The sequence below is a fragment of the Ursus americanus genome, chromosome 11 (assembly GCF_024610735.1).
Source record: "Ursus americanus isolate L20-20 chromosome 11, mUrsAme1.1.p, whole genome shotgun sequence".
NCBI lineage: Eukaryota > Metazoa > Chordata > Mammalia > Carnivora > Ursidae > Ursus > Ursus americanus.
In genome coordinates, this window is record NC_142137.1 from 32,478,140 (window position 1) to 32,487,474 (window position 9,335).

The following is a 9,335-nucleotide window of genomic DNA, read 5'->3' on the forward strand; positions in this document are numbered from 1 at the left end:
CTTGGTGGCACAAAGATTTTTAAAAACTACCTAATTGAAATGTATGCTAGTTCTAACCTGATATTAGAACTTCTGAGATTCTCTCCTCTATTTAAATTCAAGAATAGAGTCCTCAAAAAAAAAAAAAAACAGATTTCTCAGACAGAGCTAATGAAGAAAAGCTCGGCTGGCTCAATTTTTAAATACATACGTCTTTAGACTATTTGCTTCCTATTTTTATTTTTACTTTCTTATTTAGATTTATTTCAGATTTCTGAAAAAAACATCTGTTGGAAAATATAGTAACTACCATACAATACCCTGCAACTACATGAGGGTAGCATTTCCAAAGTAAAACGATTCCTATTATTCATGCAAGGCGTTTTCCAGCACACATTTGAAAAGGCGTATCTGATTCCAAAGCCTGAGAAGCTGCTTTCAGGACAGCAGCTTATTCATGTTCCAGGAAAAAAAAAAAAAAAAAAACGGAAATAAAAAGTACATTCATTAAAACATTTTCTATTTCTATAATAATATTAAAAATATAAAATAATAAGAAACTACGTGGTAAAGAGATTAAAAGCATGAACTCTGTGGTCATCTAGCACCAAATCTTGCCAGTGCTGACAGTTGGCAACCTGGGACTGTTTGCTGAACCTCCGTGTGCCTTACTTGCCGCATCTGTATGTTTGGAATCAGGATACTACCGCCTTCACTGGGTTTTAGGAGAAGCCGTTTAACCTCTTAGTATCTAAGTTTCCTCATCTTTAAGACAGTGATAATAACACCACCACAAGCAATGTTAGGTAAAAGTATTCATATGGTCAATGAATCGGTACACAGGTGATATATGAATGGTACGTGGCACATATTGAATATTCCCTAAGTGTTAGTCATTATTATAAAGTACTAAGGAGTTGAAAAGAATTTTACCTGTTTTTACTTCTATGTGAAAAATTATGGACAACACAAACAATTATTTATTGAAATTTAAAGACTTTTATTTTGCACGTTCTGTGACTAATATCAACCTACTAGAAACTCTAGAAGATTTTGAAATTAGACAATGTTTTCATAGTTATGTATCCCAAATCTGGTAAGTTTGATGAGTGGGCCATCTGTTGATCTTCATTCCGTTTTGATAACGCGTGTGTACAAATGTGCCCTTTTCCAGACATGGACAGTAGCCCAATCTGCATTTAGACCACCATTTTGAATCAGAAAAAAGGTAAACCTAAAATCTCTATTATATAAGGTTATTTGAGATGCATCTATTGTCACTTCTGATGGCACCTATGAAGAAACCAAATACTGAGCCAAGAGTAGGCTGGTAAACGCAGATCTGCTGGGCTGGTCTGAGAATGGAAGAGGATAGATTTAAAAACCCAGCAGGACTTTTGTTGGTGGCATATCTCAGTCAGAACTAATTCCTAATATACTTTTCAATAACTCTAATTGCTTTGTATTTCTCTACAATGATGAAACAATTTTAAGCTAAAAATTGCCTTCAAATCTTTCATTCCAAAAAAGCTTATTTTTTAATTTGTGCTTTTTATTTTTTATTTTTAAAAAGGATTTTATTTATTTATTTGAAACAGACAGAGGGAGAGAGCACAAGGATGGCAAGAGGGAGAAGTAGACTCCCCACTGAGTAGGGAGCCCGATGCGGGGCTTGATCCCAGGACCCTGGGATCATGACCTGAGCTGAAGGCAGGCGCTTAACTGACTGAGCCACACAGGCGCCCTGTAACTTGCGTTTTTTAGAAAATAGATTGGTGCCCTTGAAGCAATGTTGTATAGAGTGGTTAATGTTGCTGAAAGATATATTGGAGCCTAAATCAATACAAAAAAATAATTATTCCTGATTTTCAAGAAAATGCTCCAGTTTCTCCCTTTTGCCATCTACTTTGAAATTCATGACCTTGTTTACTTTCCCTAAATTAGTAACACATTGCCTTATCCCTAGATTCTTCTACTCTGTGAAACACACAATTGGTATGTTTTTTCCTCCTTTAGATGTTGGTGCCATCTCAGTTTGCATAGCTGTAGGTCAATCACTGCAGTCCATAAGTTTTTCCCTTACACTTAATCCAGCCCAAATGTTTGGGACACCTCACACCGATCCTCAGTCCAGCCAGCTAAGTTCTTTCTCATTTTGCAGGAGAGATTAGTGAGTCTCCTCAGGATTCACCGTAAATTATACCAAACCTATCATGCAGACAGATCAGCTGAGCCGTACCATTGCAAGATTTTTGGCATCTCAGGTCCTTTTAAAACATTTATGGTACATTCATGACCATAGATGCAAAAATCCTAAACCGAATACAAGCAAAACAAATTCAGCGATGTTAAAAAGAATACACTATGACCAGAGTGGGTTTATTTCAAGAGCCAAGATTGCTTTAAAAATGTATTAATGTAGTTCACCTACATTACTAGTGCATAGAGAAAGCTTGCATTATCTCAATGGACACAGAACAAGCACTCAGTAAAATTCAGCATCCATTCACAATGGAAGCTAGTAGCGAACTGGGGAGAAAAGGGAACTTCTTTAACCTGATAAACAGAATCCACCAAAAGCTACCACAACATATGCAATAGTGAAAATTTTAGAATATTGCACTTAAAATCAAGAACAAGACAAAAATGCCTGCTATCACCACTTTTTTTCAACATTGTATGGGAAGACCTGTACTACTCAGTAAGAAAAAAAAAGGAGAGATGAAAGGGGACTTGAGCTCTTCATTTGTCTGTATTTCTAGAAGATAAGGCTCTAAGAAAGGAGACTGAGGACGGAGAAACAGGTAGCCACAGAAAATCCGAAATAGGGACCTTACATGAAATACAAAAACAGAGAAGCTGAAGGATTAATCTCAATCACTACCATCACAGAGTCAGAACAATCACAGCTCTTCGGAGCATGATAAAGGAACGAAGAGCCCTTGATTTTATCTTTACTAATTTTAGTATAAAATGCAAATGAACACAAAACTTGAACAAACTCCTTGACGTACTGACACTGGGTAATAGAAATAAAGAGCTCTGAATAATTTTGAAATGCATAGCATTACTATTGACTTTTATTATTAAAAATTAACTCAGAATTGAAAACAGGATTATTTCTTTTTTTCAAACTTTGTCCCAAACTTTATTTTTTTTAATAATATTTTTTTATTATATTATGTTAGTCACCATACAGTACATCCCTAGTTTTTGACGTAAAGTTCCATGATTCATTACTTGCGTATAACACCCAGTGCACCATGCAATACGTGCCCTCCTTAATACCGATCACCGGCCTGTCCCATTCCCCCCCCCCCACCCCGAAGCCCTCAGTCTGTTTCCCAGAGTCCACAGTCTCTCGTGGTTCATTCCCCCTTCTGTTTACCCCCCCCTTTCTTCTATGACCTCATATTTTCACTTTTCAAAATTATTGATTGTATTAGAAGATTTCGATAACATGGAAGACTTCATGGAAAGATTTCTAGATGGAAAAGGTAACTATGAATTTTTTGTCAAGCAAAATGTTTATGAGGCAATGTTGCCATTCAACCAAATCCTCAAATTTAGGGGACATATTTTACAGGGATGGAGAAGGTTGATAATTGAAGGTGGGATTCACATAAGTGGTTACTACTAGCTGTCAACTGAATCTGTCCTTCAATGGCTTTTCCATTCTCACCAGCACCACTTTGGGGATTGTCAGGGCTGCAAAGGCATATTGTTTAAGAAATATTTTGACTGGATAGTGACAACCACAAACAGCCTGGTAGTTCAAACTAGCTGGATCCAAACCCAGGTCCCTGTGTTTTAAAATAGTTAATGTCTAGGGAGAGTTTAGTTTTTGTGCTCTGTCACGGACATGTGGTAAGCCTTATACCAGAGCTCTAGAATTTTCATTCCACTATGAGGGAGGATAGATTGACGCAAGAAGCTTGTGGAATGTGGAGTCAGAGCTCTCATTCATTTAGAAGATTCTGTCACTTTATAGATAGCTAATGTTGCTAGCCAGAGATCTTAAGATAGACAACAAGAAGAGAAATAAAGGCATGTTTTCAGGTGGCAGAAGTAAGGAAAAGAAGTGGGTTTACCTTAAAGAAATCTTCAAAATTAGTACTTTGGGCTTCTTTATTCTGGATTGCTCCTTTCCTACATACTTAGAAAGACAGGTTTCTATTAAAATCATGTAATTGTTCCCCACACTGGTTGGAAGCCTTTGGTTTGATCACATCAGAGGCTGGTATGAGCACAGACATGACTTCAATATTCTGTTCATGGTGTATGAGGAGATGAAGAAGGTAAGAGGAAAAGGTTATTACTGTTTTTAATTATTTCTTTGAAACCTTTTGTTATCTTGGTTTCAGTGAACTCCATTCTAGTTATCTGCATAACTAAGGACTTCTCAGGCTTTTGGGGGGATTTCTAATTCCCTACCCATCCTTGCATTACTCGTCTTCCTCAGGGCTCTCTTAGCACTTTAGACAATCATCTTTTATGATTCTTTTTCAAGTAGCCATCTGTAACAATAAAGGCAAACTCAGATATCTAGAGCAACCGCACCTTAAACAAGAGAAAAGCACAGCAGTGTGCTGGGGACGACAAACCACTGAAATATGCTGAATTAGTCAGAGGTGGACGTATGCCCTATGATGCAAGTTTCCTTTCTTTCTTTCTTTCTTTCTTTCTTTCTTTCTTTCTTTCTTTCTTTCTTTCTTTCTTTCTTCCTTTCTCTTTCTTTCTTTCTTTCTTTCTTTCTTTCTTTCTTTCTTTCTTTCTTTCTTTCTTTCTTTCTTTCTTTCTTTCATAATGTTTACATGTTGGCATCCAATATGTTATCTTAAAACATTCCATAAGCCAAGTCAAGTTCATCTGAAGTTCACTATTGTGTGGTTTTCACTGATTTACTTAAAACATTATTGAATGCTTACCATGTGACAGGTACTAAATCATGAGACAAAGAAGATTAAACCCTTTATTTATAGAGCTTATAGTTCAACAGGGAAGACAGGTATTCTCCAGCAGGTATATATAATCCAAAACTGTTATACGTGTTACTAAGGAAAACTATAGGTACAGTATCAGTACATGAAATGAAGAAAACTGGTATAGTCAAAGTGATAGGCAACGTTTTCTGGAAAAAGTAACATGAAAACTACAAGCTAGCAAATATGAGTTAACAAAAGGAAGAAAGGTAAAAGAGAATTCTAAGCAAAAGTACAAAATAAAAATAAAGAATGAAAGAATGTGCAAATTGCCTGAAGCACTAAAGTGTAAGACATCTTTTAAGAAGTGAAGGAAAAAGTTTGGGGCACCTGGGTGGTGCAGTCGTTAAGCTTCTGCCTTCGGCTCAGGGCGTGATCCTGGCATTCTGTGATCGAACCCCACATCAGGCTCCTCCGCTGGAAGCCTGCTTCTTCCTCTCCCACTCCCCCTGCTTGTGTTCCCTCTCTCGTTAGCTGTCTCTCTCTCTGTTAAATAAATAAATAAAATCTTCAAAAAAAAAAAAAAAGAAGTGAAGGAAAAAGTTAAAGTACAAGGTGGAAGTGACCAAAGATCAAGATAGAGAGGTTCATAGGAGCCAGACTGTGCAAGATCTTTAGATGTGTTAATAATAGTGATTTCTTTCATCTTAAAAGCAATAAGCCCTTTAAGAGTTATAAGAAGGATAGAGAACAGTGAGCTAATCCACTGAAAATCAATGGTATTTTGGATTAGAATGGTATCATTGAGATTAGAGAGAATGCAGAGCCCTAAAATATATTTAGGAGGTAAAAAGAAAAAGGGATTATGCATAGGAAAAAATGAGAAAGAGAGGTGTCAAGGATGCTTCCTATATTTCTGGTTCATCTATCAGTGTAGACAATGGTGTCATTCATGAAGATGTTTAGGGATCATGGAAGCAAGATAAGGGTTAAGGGAGAAGACTATCAGTTTGGTTTTGTCACATGGAGTTTAAGATGCCTTAGAAGTATCAAGTATCCAGATGAAGACATTTGGAAATAAATAGAAAATACAGGTCTAAAGGTCCTAAAGGAAGAGCTGGGCTAAAATAGCAGTGATATTAATTTGGGCATAATCACTGTATAGAATACAACTGAGACTATGGGGGTGCCTGGGTGGCAGAGCTCGTTAAGCATATGACTCTTGATTTTGGTTCAGGTTGTAAGATTGAGCCCGTCAGTCCCTGCGCTCTGTGTGGAGTCTGCTTGGGATTCTCTCTCTCCCTCTCCCTCTGTTCCCCAGCCCCCACTCCCCACTTTCTCTCTATCTCTCTCTCTCTCAAATAAATAAATACATCTTAAAAAAAACCCAGAGACTATGAACGTGGATAAAATTGAGAATGGGAAGGGAGGGAAGAAAGGGAGAAGGAAGTAGGGAAAAGGGGGAAAAGGGGGAGGGGAGAAGAGAAGGGGAACTAGAATCTATTACTGAGAGACCTTAGGACAGTAAGTTTGGGTGGAGAGGGATGAGCTCACCAAGGAAAGAGAAAAGGAACAGTCTGAGAGGTAGAAAGAAAACAAGAAATTTGTGGTGACACAGAAGCCAAGCAAATGTGTTAAGAAAGATCTTTAAGGCTGCTGAAAAGTCAAGTGAAAAAGTGAGTTTAAAATGTCCATTAAATCTAGTGACATGAAGCCTGGAATGAGGTACAGTAAACCAGATGAGAGTGGGTTGGAAAATAAGTTGGTGAATCCCAAATATAAATATCTCCAGCTCAGGCACATCTATATTATGTCTGTCTTCTATGTACCTATTTTTACGTCCAACGTTTGGTCTTCAAACAAAGCATGTCCAAAATAGAACTTACCACCTCCCAACAAAAGCTACTTCTCCCGTGAATTGCACTGTAAGTCAAGTGACCTAAATCAGATTTCTTTTCTTGCAGTGTCTTTGTCTCGCTTTGGGTATCAGAGTAATGCTGACCTAATAAAATGATTTTGGAAGTGTTCTCTCCTCTTCAATGTTTTGGAAGAGTTTGAGGGGGATTTTCTTTCTTGGGCCCATTATATTTAAATACTTGCTTTACTCTTCCCTCATGAAATTGTGAACTCTTAACAAGCACAAATAGCATATATTATTATTCTCTTGAACTTCTCCAGCACATAGCACAGCTCTGAAACATATAAGATAGTCTAAAAGTGTTTCTTGAACGAATAACTGGTGAGCTCTCCTTATATAATTAAACAGTAGGAAGCTGTAACAAAGCTGACAGCCAGAGCCCTCATTTTCATAGAAGGAACAAGGAAGTAACTCATTCTTGTGAAACTCTAGGCTTAGAATAAGCCCACACACCTTCAGTTTTCCACAACGTTGTAAGGGTGGAAATGCATTTCATGCATTTCTCATACGCTGAATAGTTTTTCACATAATTCTTTCAGGATCTCAGAAGTGCTGTGCTTAAAATTAGCAGTTTTTTTTTTTTGAGAAAGAACTGAGTGAAGAGGATGTGGATGCTGTTGTGGAACAGGCTACATTTCAGAACATGGCATCTGACCCACAAATCAACTATGATTATATTCTAAAAGATGTAACCAAGATACAAGTAAATGAAAGAATTTTCCTGTGCAAAGGTGATGCTCAGTGGTTTATAGAAGAAAAAATGTTGAGATGTCTCTTGAGTCCTTGGCCCCTAAGCTAAATAAGGAGTGCTTCCAACATGTCTCCCCTAGTACTATCATTGGAGCCCTAAGAAGAATCGACGATCCCAACCAAAATGGCTCTGAGATGTGTCCCAGGAAACAAAAGTTGTTTAGTACAGAGCCTGACACTGGAACCTGATTAATAAATATGTTTCCTTCATTCTAGTCCATGTGTCCCTACCCTTTAAAATTTGTTAGCAAGTCTTACCTGAGGGCAATGGATATACGTGACTAGAAGAGTTCTATTCTTGTTTTCCTCTATTTCTCGTAGAACATTCTAAAGTAAACTTAATATGAATTTTGTTGTGGAGTATGGGGTTTGGATTACTGTTTTTTCCTCATGTGTCAGCTTTCTTCATTGAAAAAGTAAATTGCTATGCCATTAACCCAATTTGCTATGAATTCAATTAGTCAACGACATGCAATAATTTTTCTTGTATTCGTGTAACATGCCAAGAGTTAAGAATGAGTGTATTTTCCTCCTGATAATCCTTAATTCAAAAATTTTTAATTTAATATTTTAATGTACATCATTCTAAAACATAATTTGTGTTTCTCTATTTTATTCATATTTTATTCTCTAATTTGTTCCTAACAGTATTATTATGATGGAGATTGATTAATTCTTAATTATGTAAAGATCTTATCGAAATTTCTATAGATTCTGCTATTTAAAAAATTATTTTCTTCTTTTGTCCCATTTATTATCAACTGTCACTTCCTGTTGCTCACCTACATCAGATATAAAGCCATTCTCATGTCCTTAATAGTTTGCTGGCTGGCTCAAATGCCAATAGTAAGGTTTACATAAGAAAATCTGAAAGCTGAAGATGCCAAGTTATTAATCTTCAATAAAAAATTGGCTTCGGATCATTTCAAACTTTCACGAAGTAGAACTGCAGCAATGGCTGCTCGACCCTCTGTGACTTTGACTTCGTTACTTGAAAATCTTCGAGTCTCATTTCTTTCCATTTTAAAAATAAATATTCACCTTGTCAGGTTGCATGAAGAATCATATTACGTGATGGTGTACTTTGCCAAGTTGGCACCCGGCATTTAGTAAAATATATTTAAAAATTCTAATCTCTTTATATATTTGAGCCTTGTTTTTCCTTCTCCTTTAGAAGGTACTAACTTAATGGTGGTGGTTGGTGGGAGTCTAACAGTTAAGGAAGTGGACTCTAACTATAAAACTATAATTGCACCCCTAAGTTTGTTTCTTAGCTCATCCTTGTATAAGGAAAAGTGAAGTGTCGAGGTGTCAACACCACAGAGAACTAACAGATATTTAACTTGGCTTGGAGGAAGGATTAAAGTGGGTTGGAGGAGACTTTTACCCTATTCGTGCTACTTCTTCACCTATCTGTTGTTCTTGTGCTTACCCCACTGTGTACCCCTGGAGACTGGAAACGTCACTTGACTATGGAACAAAATGAAAGATTGGACAGAATATTCCCAATCAAAATGAAAGATTTTCCCTTGAAGTTCATCTGGGATCTAAATGAGGAGTAGAATCAGTGCAAAAAAATCATATACAAATCTACTAACTAGAAGCTTATTTTAATACACAAAAAGTTTGTGCTTTTTATGCAAATGTTAATTATAAAACTTTATTGATAAAAAATATGAGTCACCTGTGCTTAGATTAGTTACCATAATTTTGATGAGCACTTTGAAATTTCAGAAATTGAAATTACTTGGAAGAGAGTCTGCATG

The 9,335-nt window shown here is 36.6% G+C and overlaps 1 pseudogene; it reads left to right on the top strand.

Annotated features, from left to right (window-relative positions):
- Nucleotides 1–938: 938 nt before the first annotated feature.
- On the top strand, nt 939–9,131 carry LOC123792903 (amine sulfotransferase-like; annotated as a pseudogene).
- The last annotated feature ends 204 nt before the right edge of the window (nt 9,132–9,335 follow it).